Consider the following 20,271-nt stretch of genomic DNA (forward strand, 5'->3'; position numbering starts at 1 on the left):
CGTTGATTTGCTGTGTCAAGGATATTGGGAAATGCTAGGATATCATATCATCGGTGTGTTTTTCCCCCTTTTATTGTCTACTGATTTATGGACATCTTCAGAAATAAAATCTAAATATTAGAGGGCTTTGTGCTGTTATGAATTCAGAGAGCTAAAACCAATACAGCATTCCCAAACAGAAGATGTATGCACACATATGGGGCTTTGGAGTACATTCTGCTAGTCTTGTGGGATAAATCACGGGGAGTTAAAGGCAAGAAAGACCTATTAGGTCATGTATCACAGTTCCTTTTATTTTTCTCTTTTTTTTTTCCTTGCTATTCTAGTGTTAGAAATCCCAAGTGATGGTGGGACTGCTATTATTTTCCTTCAGATAGTTTTCCATAACAAAGCACACGCTCAGGAACTTTCCACTTTAATTCCATCCTCTTGCTCCAAGTAATACTGCTTGTATAAATACTGAGTCAGTCCCTTGCCTTGCCTCGTGTTCGCACTCCTCAAACATCTGAGATACTAACATGTACTTGCCAGTTTTGGCAAATTATATGTATCTAGTTCTTTATGTATTTCATAAACTAGCACTTCCAGACCCTTGACCACTTTGCTGGTTTGCAGCTGGTTATTGCTTTTGTTACTGCAATTGCAGCATGTCAGTGGATTTTTGATAATAAGGTCCTGAATGCAGCAGTTCAGCTGCAGTTGCACAAAGCCCTTTAGCTGGGACATTTATCTTATCTCGCTCTTCTATATCTGATGCTTCAGCCTCTGTAGCCCCAAATTCTTTCCGGATTTTTTTTTTTCCCTCTTGTTGTCATAGCACGTTGTCAAACTCATGTCTGTTTTGCTCTTTCTACTTTTTTTTTTTTAGTTTGATATACTATCACCATGAGCTCCCTGACAGCATTGCTGCTTCTCTTGCCTTTTATATGTGCTTCAGATTATTTTCCTGCAAAAATACGGATGCTAGGCTCTTTAAATATGTAGTAGAATATGGAAGGTAAAGCCAACATCGCTAGAGGCCTTGACAGTAAAGTGAGAGGGCCTGATTCTGAGGTTCTTACCCAAATAAAGCTGATGGGGAGTTGAAGGGTAGTTTTGCCTGAGTGAGGAATAGCTGTTAACTGCAGCCCTTGGCCCAGCCTGGACAATGCCGAGCTTTGGTGTAGTGATTTCATCTTCAAAGCATTTTGCAAATACTAATCTCCAAAACATCCCCAGAAGGAAAGTCTGATAAGTAAGTAGCATTATCCCAGTTCTGGACTGGGAAACTGAGGGATGCGGGTTAAGCAACTCACTTAGGATCACAGAGGGAATTGGGTTTAGAGGTAGGATTAAGATTCATGAGTTCCTGGCTCCCACCCCTGTGCTCCGGCTGCTGGACAACACCTCGTGCTTTACAGCCGGGCTATTATTCTTTTGGAAAGTATGAAGCATTTTGTCATTGGGCAAATATACGTTTTATTGGCGGCGTCAAGAGCCATAATCCAAAGCATTACATTAATGCTTTCAAAAATATTTTATTTGGTAAATCCATAGCTGATCCATATGCCTTTTAATAGACTCTTCCACTGGGGACATTTTTAATGAGAGATTGTGCTGGCTAGGTCCAGTGTCAGGTACTAAAAGAAGTGCTTTGTTGTGCAGATGTCTTAAGAATAGCTCCAGAGGATGAAATATGACTGTGTTGACCTTTCAGCTGTGAGCTTATTTGTCAGGATTCAAATAAGTTGAAAGGATCAAACCAAACAGTTTCCGTAGTCAGACTGGGAATTGTGTTGCAGAGGTCAACAGTGAAGGCCACATCGTGGATTCCATAACATAGCCAATTGTTGGTACGTATTAAAGTACTGGAGCAGCTCCTGCAGTCAGAGACACAATTAAAATTCTAATTTATTAATGTATACAGAGAGCTGGCCCAGCCTGTCACTCACTGATTCAAATGACTGCCCAGTCTTTTTTTTCTTTTTCCCCTTCTCACTCCTGGTGCTTTTGCAGTCTGAAACATACTGGAAGTCCTCTTGGATCTAACACCCCCAAGTGCATCCCTGTAATGAAAATCTGTTGCTGAAAGGAGATGGTGCTGCTGAGGGTAGAATTTTTCAGTAAAATTGCACCCACACAAGCACCCACACCCCCTCAGGTCAGATGGGGCCATGCTGACGAGGTGATACCTATTGCTGACAGTACATAGAATAAGTATCAAGGGTGGGGGAAACGTGCCCGTTTTTCACAAGTTTGTTTAAATAATGAACAAGGTATCTTTGGGCCTCACTTACAAAAATAGATATCTCATTTAATAGCCACAGCAGTTAGCACTTGTTTTTTTGTGACAAACAGGCTTCATGTATAACAAGAACACCATAGGCGTCGCTCATCCCTGCTGTGCTTGGCGAGGGCACTGGTGAGCAGCGCCCAGCACGAGTGCTGGGGAGCTTTGCATGGAACAGGGAGGGATGCTGTCTGCCTGGGCTGCTGCTTCTCCCACTGAAATGCTCCATGGCCCTGCCTGCCTCAGGAGGAGGGGTCACTCACTCCTGGGGCTGGAAATGCACCCTCTACACCCCACCACCACAAACAGATGCAGATTAATCTGGTGTATACTGTGTAGCTAATCTGTTCTCACCTCGTGGATAATTTCCTCCGTTCCTTCTTTATTCCCTGATTAAATAGCCAAGGTATTTAAATATATCCCAGCATCCTGTGGCCACACTGGGACATGGTGTCTTCAGTAGTGTTTAAATGACAGTGGGCTCCTGCAATCCTGTTTGGGGTCTCTTGATCTTGGCAACTCTACCTGAAGATCTGCTTTTAGCAGATCGTGAGATACTCAGTGTGTAAGAACTTGGACGCAGGGCTGGAGATGTGCTCTGCTGATAGCTGAAAAACCCCAAATCTCCAAATACACGATGACTCACATTTTGAGCCTATCGCACACTGCCGTGGTTTAGATTTGGCAGTGACCTCCGGTTTCGCAGCCTGATGACACAAACAAAAGAAAATTGAAAGTTAAGAAATGGATTTAATAACCAGCAGTTGGGGAAAGAACATAAAAAATACCAGTTCCACAAAAATTACTGGAAGTGAAAAAAAGACTAAAGGCTGTTTGATAATATATTTGCCATAGACAGTGGATTTCCTTGAATATGTGAAGCAAATAATTTAACAGACCAGGTATGCTTAGGATTTTGAAAATGTGCACATTTTTCCCGGCCAAGATAAATATATCTGTATTAATAGATGTATTGATTAAAATTTGCAGCTTTAATTGCCGATGCTCTTACCGATTATTCATTTTGGTTCTTCAAGCATTTTAGTTGCTGGCAAGAACACACAGATTGGAAACAAATCAAGAGACACATTTTTCTCCCAAGAAAGTAAAAGTGCATGTGTGTTTTGGCAATACTAAAAATACAATTTTTTTTAAAGACGTAAATGTTGTGTGTTGCATTGAGCTGGAAGTTGGATACTGGACTGAAAACAAATTTAGGATTTCCAAATCAGTATCTCACAATTCAAACCCATCACTTGACTTTTTTTATGTGATTAAATGAGATTTCTTGTCTGATCATTAACCTGCCTGTGTTTGGAGAGAAAAAATAATGAAATTACTGGGATGGAAACTTTTGTTTTTACTTGGCAAAACAAAAAAATAAATCTCCCCTTTAAGTCACAGCCAAGAAAAGAATTTGGGTTTGGTTTAAATTCTCAGGGTGAGACTGGGGGAGGCTGAGAGGACAGAGCTGTCCTCGCCTTTGCATACCGCTGCTTTTTAAAGCAGCCTTTTGGCTGGGCTTTTGTAGAATTTAATTTGCATGCTGTATTATCTTAATATATCTTTCCAGTATCTCGAGAAATAGAAGAGGGCAAGAGGAAAAAACTCACTGTAGCTTGATGTTGGGGGCAATTAGTATTTTTTTTTAATGAAATTAGAAATCTTTAGTTTGACAACATAATAAACACCGAGAGGTGAAGGGCAGGGTATGCTCCGTTTCGCTTGGAGCACACAAGTCTCAGTTATGTTGTCTCAGGTTTTACACCCAGGGAACCTTTTTTACATAGTGGTAAATTTAACAAGTGGTAGAGAAATTGTCTCAGCAGATGATTTAGCAGAAGTAAATTTTTATTCTATTTGTATGAGTATCTCTCTGTTTCACTCTTCAATACAGAAATTGATCAGAATCTGGCCTCAGTCAAGCCAGTGGGAATTTTGGCACCAACTCAGCTTGGGTCAAGATTTTGCTTCTGCAGGGTTTGAAGTTTGTCTTTGAATCTTTCATTATCTGTTTCTGACTTTAGAAATTAAGCCAAGTTGAGTTTTGCTGGTTTCTACCAAAGAACCACTTAGTTCTTGTTTTTTTTTTTCACCCCTAAACCCAATTATAAATGTTAGTCAGTTCTTGGAATGTGTCTGTGAAATGCAGACATCATCCACCCCACAAACAGAACAAAATCTGAGTCAGATCCTCAAAATTACATGATCAGCTTGAAAATTTTGATACTAAGGAGTTTTATTTCATGACACCTATGGGCCTTTTTTTCTGCCTTTTTATATTTTTTAAAGCATTTACTATTCAGTTTTTTAGACTGAGCAGGTGACAAATGTGTTTATTCTTAAAAGAAGCCTGTGATTATCCTGTAATATCATGATTTGAAAAAATGAAGCTTCTAGGAAAATACCTGTATATTTGGACAGCTGGCAGTGTGAGGTACTGTCAGCAAACATGATTATTCCCATTTTATAGCCATGTAAACCCTGACAGAGAGATATTAAGTGACTCTCCCAAGGTTGGAGAGCTGCAGGCCATCAGTGGTGTTGAGGTGTGCAGCTCTGCTGGGATATTTGGGAGTTTGGCATCTGAGTGCTAGAAAGAAGTCAGTCCTGAGGGGCAAAGTAGAAGCCAGGATCCCTCATTTTCAGCCCTGTATGCTGTTAGAGCACACTGAGTATCCTGAGTATCATTGTCTTGCAGGTTTTCTGCTTTGACATTAAGCATTTACAGAACAGGTTTGTAAAAACTGTGATTTCTGCCCAGGTTGGGAGTGGGAATGTGGGGCAGGCAGTGCCAGAGCCTGAACGTGCCTTACCCACCTCGGGGAAGGGGAAAACAAATGAAACCTTCCTGACTGGTCAGAAATGTGTAAATTGCTGACAAAATGACACATGTAATTAAGAGTGCTCCTGCCATTTTACCTTGTGGTTTACACCTACAGTGTTGAAAAAAGAGAGTGACTCCCACCTCGCTAATTACCATTATCACTGAAATGGTAGGGTTTGAGTCATTAGTTCCATGTGCATTTAATTAGAGGAAGGCTGAAATTGGATTTAACTTATTACTTTTTCATGGATCACTTTCTTGTCATCACTTCAAATTGGATTGCAGCCCCAGGTAACTAATTATGAGCGCCACAGGATCAAGAGTGAAAAAAAGGTAATTAGGAATAACACTGTTGGACCCTTGCTGGTAGTCCACTTGTGCTTGGGAAGAAATGAGAGCGGTATTTTGTAGTATTACAGATTAGGGAGTTAAAGGTATGTGCTGCTGCCAGGAATGATGGGAGACTGCCCCCTCCTATAGCGGTTTATATGATGTACAGCTGGGTTGAAGATGTTATAGCGACATGGTTCCACAATCAGCTCCTTAATACCGAGATTAAACTTGTAAAAGCAACAGATCGGTTGTAGGTATGAGGCATCTCAACAGCCGGGGAGCCAGGGGTCCGTCCGTGTGCGACTGCACGGCGCAAGTACAGCGAGCCGCGATTGATAACAAATTAATGAACGTATTAATGATCCGAAAAGATCGTTCACATCCGACAGGGAGATATATCAGTCAGGAGGACAGCAGCGAGCCTGGTGATGTGGGGATGTCAGGGATTGAGCCTGCGTTTCTGCTGTGATAAAATCATGAAATCAGGACCTCGCTTCTCTTTTGTTTGCTGGAGAGGTTTCTTTTTGTTTTGCTTCTCGTGGGCAAGGCTCGCTTGGTTGGATTGTCCCTCTTTCTTCTTTTTTATTTTTGATCTTGGAGATATGATTGCCAAGTTCTGCTTTCTTCAGAAAATACTTTAAAACAAATTGTTTTATTTCCATGTGCAGAACAGAGTTCAGAACTGCAAGTAATCAATTTTATTGACACAGTCTGGAAAAAAATGTTGATGAGAGTTCAAGGATGTGAAAGGATTGAAATTTCAAAGTACCCAACACCGAGTGTAGGAAAATTTCAGAAGTAGTTTCATTAAGCAAAGAAATCTATTGTGTGTGAGGATCTGTAAGAGGAAAATCTGCTCTAGGACCTAATGATATTACAAGGAGGTTACGGCAGCTGATTTTTGCCTTTAGAAGAGGAAAAGTTTCCTAATTTCTCCTAATAGTGAATCACAGTTCAAAGGCTAGCACAATTTCCTTAAGTTGTTTAAAATGGCTTTTAATGCTCTGTTAATGTAGGCAAATATTTGTGACTCAGTGTTGGGTAAGTGCCGCTTGCTCATTATTTCCTGATGCAAAGCGAAGGGTAGGAAATTCTGTGAACACCATGCAGAGATGCTGAAGAGACTTAAGAGTAACAAAATTCAGTTACGGAAATTAAGTCTTTCTCATTTACTTGACATTACAAAATAAATCTTGAGATTAAAAGGTATTACCTTTAATACAGAAAAAGAGAATCTCCTTTAATACATCTCAAATTGATTTACAATTTTTATACATAATATTCATCTGCGGTTGAAAAGGGGGCAACCTAAGGTCGAGTGATGTAGTGTTTCCATTTTTCCATATGAGTCTTACTGTGTGTGATAAAAGCAAACTCCTTTATTTTGTCAGTCTGCAGGAATTTCTGATGAAGTGCAGGGGTCACTTTTCTGTCAATTTGAGTAGGCAGCATTTTTGAACTACTGTTTTTTTCCCCCCTCCTACAAAGTGTGGCCCCGATCTGACACACGCATGCACACACACACACACACACACACACACACACACACACATAGAGTGCTGCAATCTGCAACTTATTAGTGCGCAGTGCTGGAGCCTGTCCAGTGGTTAGAAAATTTCCTGAAGCCTGGAATAACAGCAGTGGGTGCAAGTGCCATCGAACAGAAGTGACAATGAGGGGCAGTCCGGCCCGCCTGGCGCGATGCCCGGGCTGGAAAACCAGCTGAGATAGTCAAACGCGGGAAGATTGACGCGGTGCATCTGGGAAATGCTCAAAAAGTTGGGTTCTTGAAAAAATTACCTTCTGTGATCGTAAGACATCATCTGTTTTCCTACAGAGATTGTTTATAACAGGGTTTTCAAGCACTTGTCAAATAACCAGGAGTGAAGGAAACAGGCTAAAAATCTCTTACCGTTCAGATGAGTCCTGGTGTAGTTGGAAAAAAACAAACTCCCGTCACAGAGATCCACAGCTTCCCAAGGCAGAGGGAGCCTGGGAGAAGGAGAAAAGGAAACTCTTAGTCAAAATCAACCCAGCAAGCACGGGCTGTGAGCTGGGGAAGGTAGTTCTGCCAGGCTGATGGGTGCAGTGCTGGCATGAGGTGAAGTCATACCTAGAAACTGTTTTGTGTGGTGCTTAGCTTTTGTTACTGAGCTGTGATATCATGGGCAAAATATTATAAACATAGCATGGCTATAGCTTGCTTGTGTAACAAAAGATCAGGAACTTTTATTAAGTTTGTTTTCCTTGTCATATTGTAAAAATTTATTTTGTGTACTGTGTATATTAGAAACAGATTTGGGTAATTCTGTCTAAATGAAGTCATCCCAGCTATTTCCAGACTGTCTGTTTTTGGTTGTGAATAATTTTCATACATCAAATGGTTGTCATATTTAGTAGCTCTCTACATTTTAAATAGGACATATCCCATTTTGAACTTCCATGGACTTGAGATGCCTCTCGGTTTTTAAGGTTATTTTGTTGCAGGAATATTCTGAAGGGCTGCCAGTGGCAGGGCAGGGAGTGCTGGAGGAGTCGCTCGCCTTCCTACAGCAAAATAACAGGTTTGTCACAACTGCAGTAGTACTTGTGGCTTTCGGCAGCACACACTGGGAAGAGCCTGCCAGATACCTATTTCAGCTTGTCCCTTTGTGTTCACACTTTGCAACAAATATGTTTAAAAAACACTAAAGGAAAAGTACTGTGTATCAAAAATTTCAGATAAAATAATTCTCTCAAACAGTACATGCTGCTGCTTTTTTTTTTAACAGAAGTGTGAGTTTAAATGTTTAGTGTTTTAATTTAAATCATAGACTCATCTACATGGCAGCTAAGTTGCTGTGACTTTTTTTATTTATATTTTTTAATCCTCAAGGTAAGGTTTCTTTAGTCAGGATGGGGAAGTGCTGGTGTTCCTCACACACTGACTGTGAGGAGTTTGCATTGGAGAAGTCTGCAGTGATGAGCACAGAGCAGAATTTTGCCCTGAAATCATCAACTTTGCCAGAAATACTTGGTTTACAGCAATTTGTTTAAAAAGAAAAGAGAAAGAAAAAAAAAAGGCAGGAGAGAAAAAGAGAAGGCGTTTTGATCTGGCTTGCTGGAGTGGAGGAGAGCAGCTGTTTGCCTCATGTATTTAAATCTCTAGAGCTAATATTGAAGTTCAGGGCAACAAGTGCAACATAACAGAATAAGTAGAAACTAAACCCAGGGAAACAATTGGAAATGCTGCTTGGATGTGGCTTTGGAGCTTGACAGTTTTACAGCTGTGTCGTCAGGTTGGCAAAATATTTTGTGGTGTGTGCAAAGAAAAGGCTGTTGTGTTGCTGAAATGTTTTTATTTGCCTGATATGTGTAACCTTCCTTTTATAAATTACTAATCTATTTAAGGTGTAACATTAATGGCGCATAATCTCAAGTCACTGAAAGCCTGGAAAATTAAAGTAGACTGAAGGCACAAGAAAGAAATGTACTTTGTGTCAGGCTGAAGTTTGATGAAGCATGGAGAAGATGGAATAGATTATTAAATAAACTTTAAGAGGAGATGGGAAAAACACCGAAATATCTCATTTTGAAAGGAATTAGTTTACTTGATTATATGCAACTGTATCACACTCAGGAAAGTATAAGACAAATGAAAGCAAAACAAAATTTAATTGAGCTATTATTTTGCAGACTTTGGCTCCGTTTCAGACAGCCTAATCAAATTGCACTTTTCTCAAATAACTAATGTTAAATGCAGTCTACCAACAGATGTTTAAACAGAGACTAATTGGAAAATCTACATCCTGAGTTTAGCATGTCTAGCTGAAAAAGTTTTGAAATTGCTTTGGAGCAGGGTAGGAAGATGATGGGAGGAGCTCAGGCAGTGATGGGTGCTGGAGGGGGGAGCCAGGAGACAGAGATACTTGTACTGGAGCTGATGAGGTCACTGATGCCACCGAGGTCACTGGTGCTGTAGCTTGGTACCATTGGCCCCTCAGAAAGTTTTTTCCTTCGTGTTCTACCATGAGATCCATGCTGCAGCTGTGTAGCTCATGCCATGTGCCAGCACGCATGGAGTACGTAATGCAGCAGAGCACACGGATTGAGGGTGTTAAAAGCAGTACAAATTATCAAAGCTGTGCTTCCTTGCCAGTTCTGTCATTGTCTGACATTTTTTTAAGCAGTTGCAGATTTAAGTTATTAACCTGTGGTTTATCTCAATGCTGGGCCTTTTATGACACATCAGTGCATCCATGTGGACCTCTTGGGTGGGTGTAGCACTGAGTTGAACATCTTGGGCCAGATTTGACCTGGGTTTAAGTGACAGCCATCCAGTATGTTGAGTATGTTGGAGCTGAGGGATCCCACTGAGATGGATATAGCTTCCTACCTCTGATTTTTCTTTTAAATCAGTTTTACACCAAAGTCACTCCAGTAGCAGGAGTCCCTGGTAGTGTTCAAGGCCAGGTTGGACGGGGTTTGGAGCAAACTGGTCTAGTGGAAGGTATCTCTGCCCATAGCAGGGGGCTTGTAACTTGCAACCCAAACCATTCTGTGATTCTCTGATGATTATTTTTTGGTTTTGTGCATTTTGTTGCCGATCAAAACTCTGGGTAAAAGAATTACTTGTGGTTGGCCTCCTGGACTTTAAGCAGAGTCAGTTGAGCAGGTGCAGTGCACATTTCCACATTTGCTTGGAAAATTTTATCCCAAGGACTTTGCTGTCCTAGAGACTAGTTTTGTGCATTCAGACAGGTAGGAATAGAACTGAAAGGAATTGGGTCTTGTCATGAAAAAGGCAAAAATCAGAAATTCTTGTGGAACATTTCCCATATTTCATTGGGGAAAAAACCATAGGCAGTATGTAATGGGGAGTAGGCAATCTGTAAGAAAAATAATGATGTACATATAAATATATAAATTACCAATTTTACTGGTTGGAACTGTAGAAAAGGCAGATTATATTTTATGGCTTGTAAACATCAGGACAGATATTTTGGGAGAACTGCAGACAGCTGTAATTTTGTGAATGTGCACAAATTACTTGGAAAACAAATATTCCTCTGCCTACACAGCTGTATTCACAACCGTGGACCAGAATGCCTTTTGCATGATGCTCACGCCTGGTTCTGTGGAATATAATATGCTCAAATGAAGAAAATGTGATTTAAAAGTGAAGCCAGAATTAATACTTGCTGTGAAAACCTGTATTACTGGCTGAGGTGTTGGCACAGGAGTGGATAAACCACTTGAGGAAAAATGAGAACTAACCAGGACGTTTATTTGTACTCAGATCAAGAGCTGAATGCTCAAACTTCTGTAAGAGAGATGAACGTGCCGGTGTCTTGCAGAGATGCCTCATGCTGCCTGTGCTACCCTGCAGGGTAAACACTGAGCTGGATTTGATGGTTAGAGAGGTCTGCAGGATTGCATCAGGTCACCGTGGGGAGAAGGGGTGTGGGAAGGAGCTGGGGTCTTCCCTGGCTTCACAGGGGCTGTGAACCCCCGAATTTCCCAGCCCTTTTCTTCCAAGCTACCTGCAGCCAGGTAGATTTACAGAAGACAACTGAGTTTATTTGCGCACAGGCAGTTCCTTCTGTTTGTCCTTTTGCTGTGTGATAAGGAGTTCCTACAGGAAGGTATGAATAACAGGAGAGAAGGCAAAGAAAATCCCCAAAAGTAAAAAACAAAGCCAAGCAAGAAGGAGTAAAGCACGAGTTGGCAAGAGCCAAAGGCCTGGCATGGATTTTACTTTCAGCTTTGGTGTTTATTCAAAGGCTGTGGATACAGGTTAACTTCCTTGGCTCAATATTTATTGCTGTGTTACTTGCCTTAAACTGGAACAATGAGCGCTTTGTTGATTGGGTTCAGAGATTGTCCCGTTTTATTCTCTCTCCTGCATCCCCCCTCTCTATCTGCAAGTTTTAAGCAGTTTATTTTAATTTCAGATTTCTCACCCTCCATGGTGAATTGCTGCTGTGCCACTGGCAGCAGCACTTGAGGGACTATTGTTCGTCTTTTCAAAGTGGTGGGAGCAAGAGCCATTAGCTCCTGTGAAGCTTGACCTTCCTTGATGATATCACACTTTGCAGATTCGGAGCAGGATAAACATTTTAAAGGAGAGGGGAAATATCACACAGGTTATTTTTCATCAGAGAAGGTCGTAGAAATTTTCTGTGCAAGCGTTAAAAAGTAAAAGGGGGAAAAAAAAAAGCCATGATGTCACTAGTTACCTTTCTGTTTGACAGCCATCAAAGATGTCTGTCCAGATCAATTAATAGGAGAGGGAATATCTCCTTGCTGTTAACCATGCTGACCCTTGAGCAGACAGTGGAGCAGAAAATCAGTGAAGTCACAGTGCAGTGAATGATGACTGTACGGATTTTCTCCTAATTTAGCAATGGCAATGATTTCAGTGCTCTTAGGAGTGGGCCCATCCTGGACAGTTTCTCAGGCTTCAGTGTTTGGAAAGTGCCCCGAAGGTATTGGGGATTTCTCTCTGGAATAGGAGCATTAACATCATGCAGAACATAGTTCAGATATTTTTAAATCACGTTGTCAGCAACTGCCACTACAAGGGAAGGTATGGTTATGACTTGCATCACTGTTATTTTTTACTTGGAAAGTGTGCTCATTTTGAGTCCTTCACTCAGCTGTGTCTACCCAGAGGAAAAACAAACCAATTTCTTCTGGGAGAACTCAGCAATGGTCACAAGGCCAGCTGCACAATTGTGGTGGTGGTTTGTTGCTAATTCTGCAGGAGTGAGCAGAGAGGACCACCCTGTCCTAAATAAAAAAAGGGGAAGAAAAACAAAACAAGAATAATTTTTAAAAACTCTTTCAGTTTGTAACTTTGATTTTGCTTTAAAAAAAGAGGGGGAAAAAAAAGGCAGTAAACAGCCTTTGTCCTTGCCCAGAATGCTGTAATAATTACTGGGGCAGGTTTTCCATTCCTTGTTGCTTTTGCCTCACACCTGTAGGAAGCCTGCTCTTTTGCTTCTGTGCTTTGCCACTGCAGTACTTTTATTTGAAAACACGAGGAAATTCAATTTCCTAACCCGCCTCTGGAGTCAGGGCAGTTTTGGTGACAGAAGAGTTGAAAATGGCTCGTGTGTGAACATTTTGGGATGGAGCCGCTCCTGGGGCCATGCTGAGGTGCGGGAGAGGGAAGATAATTGTAAATGTTCTGGTGGGGATCTGATTGACAGCCCATTGTCTGCAGGCAGTGAGTAAAGAATAGGAAATGAGTTAAGTGTAGGGGATCTGGCAGGCTGCCGGCTCTGCTGATGGCAGCTGCTCCCAAACCAACCGCGGCACCCCTCTTGCCAAGGCATCCCAAAGGGAAACCCTCTGTTGGTCCAAAACGTGTGTCAGGTGAGGCTGTGTCACAATTCTGCTGCTGGGACACCTGGGGTGCCGGGGGTGGTCTCAGCCCCCGTGTTGGGGTGTCCCTGTTCAGTGTGTCACTGTGATTTTTGCTGTGTGTCACTTTTTGTTTCTGACCCCCTAATGTGGGGGGACAACAGGGAAGTCCCATGGAGCTGCTGGATGTCTGTGGTCCAGAAGCTAAGCAAGAAAAGGAAACTTCTTCTTCTCCCCAGCTCAATAAATTTGTCAACACGAGGTCTCTTTGGTAGTTTTACAGTATCATAATATCTGGGGCCAGTTAAGTGTGTTTTAAAGTTTTCATTATCCCACTTTTTTCCCTGGAGTGCCGCATACCCTCAGGTGCAGCTGCCCATGAGAAGCCCCCAGTGAGCACTTAAATATCACAGAACTGCACGTGCTAGAGATAAAAATACCAAACACAAATACTCCATCCCCAAAATCTCAATCTGATTTTTTTTTATCTCCTTGCCTATGTGCATTTCAGAAACAAAAAGAAAAATCCCAGATTTGCATTGTTAGTGTAGGCTTCTGAGCCAGATTGTACTACAGAGCACACTGATGTGTCTTCCCCTGAGGTATGGAAAGATCTATGTGTGCTAAGCAGGTGTTTTCGTTTGTTTAATTGGAGCTGAGTTTAGCACAATATTACAGATAAATGAATTACACATGTTCAGTAATTCATAGAAAGTGAGTGTTGTTTTGCTTAGACACTTGTCTTCGCATCCAGGTTTGCAGGGAGAGCGTGCTGGCAAAGAGGACTGAGGGCTTTTAAAAACAAAAAAAACGTGTGTGCTTGAGCAGAGCCTGATGTCTGGTTGCTAAAACAGCAGTAACTATTTCACCTTTGTTTAAATCGTAGCTTTGTACATTTAAATAGTATCCTGTTTTGACGAACGACAAAACCACAGGTCTGAAAAAGAAGCACACACAAGGCCTGTGTCAATAGTTGGTGGCATCTCTAGGCAGGAAGTTTTGGGGTGACACACGCTGGTTGTGACGACACCAGGGATGGAGAGACCTGAGAACCACCCAAAGGGCTCTGCAGCTTCTCTGGTGTGCAGTGCCCAGAGCAGTGAATGCACCTGATGATAACTGGTTTGCTTTTACCTGTAGTTTTTGTTACTAGTTCCTTTTTCCATCTCACTTTTTATTGGGCATCCCAGGCTCGAGCTGCCACACCCCTTGCAGAGGCACTGCAGGGTATCAGTGACCTTGTCACCACTGATGGGTCTCTCAGCAGCAGGACAAGATCCCTGGATGCCAGGAAAGCCTCCCTGCCAGGAGGAGCACAGAGGATGTGCTGGCCCTGCTCTTGCAGGAGCAGCGAGCGAGAGCCACGGGCAGCTCAGAGGTGCTGCCTTTCTCAAAGGATGAGCAAAACCCATCGCTTCTTCTGGGAGTAGTCCCAGCCCTTGGCCAGCTTCCAGATGGATAATTCAACTTACCCGAATTTCCTCTGCAGATTCAATTGTAAACTCTTGTCTCGCTGTGCCCTGCCAGCGCTGTGTGTAACTGTGCTGTGCAGCGTTCAGCAGTTGTCGTGTGCAGCCCCACAGCCCGTGGAGTCAGAGGCTCAGCAAGTGAAAGGTGGTTTCAGAACTTGGGCTGAACTCTAGGGAAGGTATTGTTTGTGCCTTTTCGGTTTGTGCAGTGCTTTGGAGCAAGCTTTTGGATTAAAGGTCTGGTTGGAGTGTAGGTCAGTGCTGGCAGTGTCAGCTTTGAGAGCGATTGTGAGAAGTGACTTACTCAGCAACATCCTCTCCTGTGGACATCCTCACCTTCAAATCTTCTGATAAGTGAAATTAAGGCTGTTTAGCTGCATTCCTCATTCATCTAGGAATTAGTTCATGCATCACCTGTAGAGATCTTGTGTATATTCCTTTCCACCCATCAGCAATAGTTTCCCACCAGCCTCCTACCAGGTCACTTCTCTCCATGGGCTAGAACAGAAGGGTCTTGTATGGCAGGAGCTGCACTGACAGCAAAACCAGCAGCCCTGGCCCACACAGGTACCCATTTGGGAGTTGTGCTTAGCAAAACCTGTATCCTAGGATGGATCCAGCAGGACATCAGCCTGACTTTCTAAAGGAAGCCAAAGGCACGAGGGGAGATGGTCTGTGGTCTGGGAAGTGCTCCTGAATCCTCTGGGTTAAATGGAGCCACCACAGTAAATCACAGTTGGAAGTGAATTGGAAGAATTTAAAACTGTTACTTCTTTGAGGCTTTTTCTGCTGTATGCATCAGTATGGGATTGTTCTGCAGGAGGTTCCTGGGAATTAATGTGTGTCCAAACCTGGCAGTCATCTCAGAAGGTTGTGGCGGGGTAATCTATAAACTTTTAATTATATATATAGCTGAGTAAGTAGCTTGAAATCTCTTTAAACTCTTTGTTCATGAATGTATATTAAAAAGTGCCCATCCCACATGCACACACGCAGACACACACACCCTCTTCCTTCCTTCCTTCCTCGTTTTACACCCACTTCCAGCAAGGCTGTGGCTTGTGGCATCTGTCCTTGTGCTGAGAGACGTGGCCAGAACTCCCCACGGGGGTGGCCCAGCCAGGGGCTCAGCTGGACTCTGAGCCCCCCCTCTGCTGTCCTCCCACTGTGTGTCCAGTGTCACAGGACAGTGCAGAAGCTGTTGACTGTGGCTGTGTTTCCCACTTGATGTGCAGCCCTTTTGGGAGGTTGATTCTGCAGCTTCAAACACTTTAATGAGATGCAAATTGTTTGTGATGCTGCCTTACTAAATGTATTGTAATTTTAAAATCATTTGCTTGTTAATTGTATTTAAATAGCTGCCACTTAGACAAGCAGAAAGTTTCCAGAAAGATAAATTGGTTGGTTTTTTTTTTCTTTTTTACTGTGTTTGAAAGCAGCCCCGGTGACTTTTCATGGCTGCTTTGGTACAGCACATTCCAAATGGCAGCGTGCCCTGGCCTCACTCAACTCCTGCTCCTCACCCTTCCCTCAGAGCACAAATACCCTGTCTGTCACCTTTCTGCTACGGAACCACAGTCCCCTCAGAAGGTGGCACAGTGGAGTGAGTGGCTGGACACGTTCAGAGTGAAGATCGCTTACATTTCCCTCCACACAGCCAAGTCGGATCAACCTAGGTCAGATTTTGGGGTGTGTGATTCAAATGCTGCTATTCCTGTGCACACAGGATTTGAAAGAATCCTGAAAATTTGGAGGATGTAAGTCTTTTGGGATCTTTGAAATTCCCAGCCCATTTTTGTGTGGATATCTGACTGCTGGGCAGCTAAGGCGAGGTCACCTGTCCTCAGCACCTTCGGGGCTCTGTCTTCTACATGTTGGATAAAATGGCAAAGTTTCTCTTGGCTTCAGCTGAGCAATATGAGGTTCCTACTGACCTCAGTTCAGCTTGGTTTAGAGCTGATTTTGATCCCACACCGTTGCTAGCTTTGGCATGGAGCAAGCTACACTGTGTCACTTGTATTTTATTTGTGTTTGAAATACTGTCCTGGAAAACGAAAAATAATATTTCCATATCAGTTCATTCTTCTTGCACTGGCTGGAGGATCCCACCCTGCCAAGACTCCTGACTCTTGTTTTGCAGCTCCTCTGTGTTCAGCACTGGACCCTCATTCCCATCCTGCCTTGTTTTCTCAGTGATGTCTCATATTCCCTCTGTTTTCTGTTTGCATCTTTGTTGTGCGGCAGGATCAGTAATAATGGTTAATAATTAGCAGCTCAATAGCACTCTTCACCTTCAAAGCAATTTTAGGCATTAAATCACTCAGTTCTGCTGGCACTATTACAATATTGACTTGTTACTTCACCAGTGTCATTGAGGCAGCAAAAGCTGCGTTTTTATGGAGGGCAAAGTGGGGTCATTTTTTTTTTTTTTTTTTAGAGTATAAAATTGGCAAAAAATAAAATTTTCTCCTAGGCTGACACTTCGTTTGCCAAATTTCAGCATAGAGCCAATTTTTAAAGCTGAGTAATAAACACCTGAAAAGTTCTGGTTTATAATGGCAGTGCTGAGAAGCCATTAACTGAATGGCTCCACTATAACACAAGAAAACCCTTAAACTGTCGAAAAACCTGTAGAAACTGGACAGAGGCTTAGCAAATGTGAACTTTGCTGTGAGTCTGGAGCTGAGAGATGCAAAGGCAACCTGTGGAGACTGGCAGCACAGATCATTAGGTGTGTCCCTTGTCCATCACAGGGAAAATGGTCCTTTCCCAGGTGTGTGATGGAGTGAGGAGAGCATCCCGTGCCAGGTGAGCATCTCTCCAGGTCTCTCCAGCCCTGGGGAGGAATGTGAGGAGGAGCAATAGGGCTGGAGCTCCAGGGGAGCAGAGAGCAAAACCTGGGACAACAGCAAAAGCCTTGAGCAAGGAAGGAGTTGAGGGATGCAAGGTGGCAGAGGGGATTTGGGAGGAAATGCCCTGGGGAGGGATGCAGGGTCAGGAGCCTGGCAGCAGCAGCTGCTCTGGGGGGCACTGGAGGGACACCAGCAAGGTGGCACCAAGCCCTGCTTGGCTCGTTCTCTCCTGGGCCTGTAGAGTATTTCTGCACAGATTTTCCTGGAAGTGAGGGCAGCTCTGCTTGCTTCTGCCTGTGACCTGCAGCTTGCTGGCAAACTTGGATGCAAATGCCGCATCCCAGACGAGCATCATTCCTGCAGATGGCCGGGTTCAAGGTATCAAAGGCCACCTCCCCAAGGCAGCACACACAGCCCGTGGCCAGCTCGGCCCCTCTGTCCTTCCCAGCACAGGGGGGAAGCCAAGCTGTAAGAGCAATGTAGTAAAACAGCAAATTGACCAGTAAAAGAAATCAGTAAATGAAGGGAACAGCTATTAATATGCCAAGCCAAGATGTGTAATTATACCCTAGGACTTTTCCAAACTAATACATGTTAAAGGTGTAAACCTATTAAAGGAGAGATTTTTCTGTACAGGGAACTTACGTAGATAGAAGGATTTACACTGTATTTTATTCTTGTATTATAAGGTATAAGGAACATTTGAGCAAATCCAGTCATTCCTATTATTACAATATCATACGTTTTTCATACCATTTTATGCAGTTCTTCAAAAACTTTGGCACTAATTCTCTTTATATTGTTAGGAATTTTCTTTTAAAAACAGAATTCTTTTTCTCAAATAGTTAATTAGATTTTGAACTTCAAATACAGTACTTTTTTTTTTTCCTCCCAAGAATAGGGGTGTTAAATCCATTGTGCTGGCCAAATTACAGTTTGGATAGTTACATTCTCTCTGCTTAATCACCCTGCAATTTCAGTCGAGTGAAGGATTTGGTGCCTCAGGTGTCCTGAATTCCTTCAGGGCTCTGTGTGTTGGTGAAGTTGCTGCCACCCTCCACCCCAGAAGCTGATGAGTTTGAGGGCAGAGAATTTTTGTCTCCTTCCAGAGATCAATTTTTGTAGTATTCCTCTCCTGTTACACACTTTGCAGTGAGTTTGTGCTTTTCCAACCCAAAATCTTTAGACTCGTTTGAGGGATTTGTCTTGCTACGGGAAGCCATTTTTTTTGTCTTTAAGGGACCACAGAAAAATTATTTTATTTACTTGTTTATCTTTTGCCATGATGGGTGCAGCAAAGGAGCAGGTCCTGGCTGCCACACCACATCCTCTCCAGCTCTAAGACCTGCTGCCTCTCAGCATCCTCTCTTTTCTTGTGGCTCAGGGGAGGGGAGGGGAAAGGATCAGAATAAGCAGCAGCTGGATTTGGATAGGAAATGTTGATGGATCATAACCCTTGCTCACAGACAGGAGCTGCATTTGCCTGGAGAAGGGAAGCAGGAGGGAGAGCCTTGTCCTTGAGTTTGGGCTAGTTTATTTGGAATGAAGGGATAGATGGTGGCACTGCGCTGTGAAAGGCTGGAGTGAAGTACAAAGGAAAAGCCCAGAGTACGCAGTGAGCCCTGCTTAGCGATGCACAAAGGCCTCTGAGCCGGTAGGATGAGCCCAAGGGATCGGGAGCAAAGTCCTGTGGCCGGGCTGTTTGCTTAGCCAGCGCGGCTGCCGGTGTCTCGCCCCTGTGAAACCAGATGGGCACCGTCAAAATCACTGCCGTGGCCAAAGGCCAGGGGATGGCTGTGCTGAGGCTGGGGCTTCTCCTGCCCTGCAGCCTTGATTTCCCAAAACAGCAACACCACCTCCTCCCCTCCCGTTCCCTGTCCTGCTGGGCTTAGTGAGGGGCTGCTGCTGACCCAGAGACAGCGAGGAGGAGGAGGAGGAGGAGAAGCACACTCTGTAGCATCACAGGGTGGTGATCACGAGGACATGTCCTCACCAAGCCCTGCTTCCTAAAAAGCTCTTTTTCCATATGCATTTGATTCCTAGAGTCACTGTGCTTTTTCTAGCAGGAGCAGAGATCCCAGTGCTGCTTCCAGAGTCCATCCCTGTGTAGCCCCAGCAGTGTCACAGCTTTTCTGTGCACTCCTATCTAACATGAGGGCTGTTGACTAAACACCTCTTTAGGAAATAATTTGGGTTGTTTTGTTGTTGCATGTATCAACTTAACTGTTCTGCTTTTTAAAGAAGAGAAAAAGCTTTTCCCTTGGCTGCCTTCTTTAAAAAAAATAAAAATAGCTTTTGAATATTGGAAGAAAACTTGGAACTGTGAGCCAGCTAAATAAACTGTATCATGAAACCTTAGGGACCACTGAAATGGGAACAGTGGCCCATTACTGCTAAGAAGGTGTTTTATTGAAATACATTGAAAATACTCTCATACATGTTCCCAACAGAGTGAGTGAAAAATGACAATGCCCAGTGGTGATAGAGGATGTTCTCACAGGAGTACCAGAATACAGAACTCAGCACTTCTGGACTGTGAGCACAATGGTTTGATAGGTGTTACTACCTAAAGGGACCCATAGTTAATCAGTTTTATTGTAATTTATATCTCTGGTGATACATTCGTGTGTGTAGGTTGAGTTGTTGTGGAAGCAGACCTCGGTTTTTAAAGAGGATCTTTTGTGAGTGAGGTGAAGCATTAAGTCTCCTGATGAGAGAGGCAGATTACCAGGAGAGGGCAGTGCTTCCAGCAGTGCATTCCACACCAGCCCCAAACCGGGGTGATCCAGCCCAAAACACCCAGCTGGGGACCCTGGGGTGGCTCCAGCCCTCCACCCGCCTGCCTGCACTGGGACACTGGGCAGGAGATGATCTGGGGTGGCCAGGAGTTCACTGGTTAATACTTAACAGGCAAAAATGTGTTTGATTGACATTTGTTTTGTTGATGTTTCATTCTGTGGTTTTTTTTCTTACCATGGCAACTTTAACATCACGACAAAACACCTACTTTTCCTCTCGGAGCCATCGCTGTTGTCATGCCCAGTGGGTTATTTTGGTAGACAGGGCTTGTTCTTTTCAAGTGGAGGTGTTCCCATCTCCTACCAGATACCACGATACCACCCCCAGTCTTTCCTGTCCTAAGAAGGTTTTCTCTGTGTGAACACTGTGTTTCAA

The 20,271-nt window shown here is 43.3% G+C and overlaps 1 protein-coding gene across 3 annotated transcripts in view; it reads left to right on the forward strand.

Annotated features, from left to right (window-relative positions):
- The window catches only part of FOXP1 (forkhead box P1), a 371,654-nt gene that overhangs the window by 264,617 nt on the left and 86,766 nt on the right, over positions 1–20,271 (forward strand). The gene's annotated exons all lie outside the window — the stretch shown is intronic.

This window comes from Molothrus aeneus, chromosome 12, assembly GCF_037042795.1.
Source record: "Molothrus aeneus isolate 106 chromosome 12, BPBGC_Maene_1.0, whole genome shotgun sequence".
NCBI classification, from domain to species: domain Eukaryota; kingdom Metazoa; phylum Chordata; class Aves; order Passeriformes; family Icteridae; genus Molothrus; species Molothrus aeneus.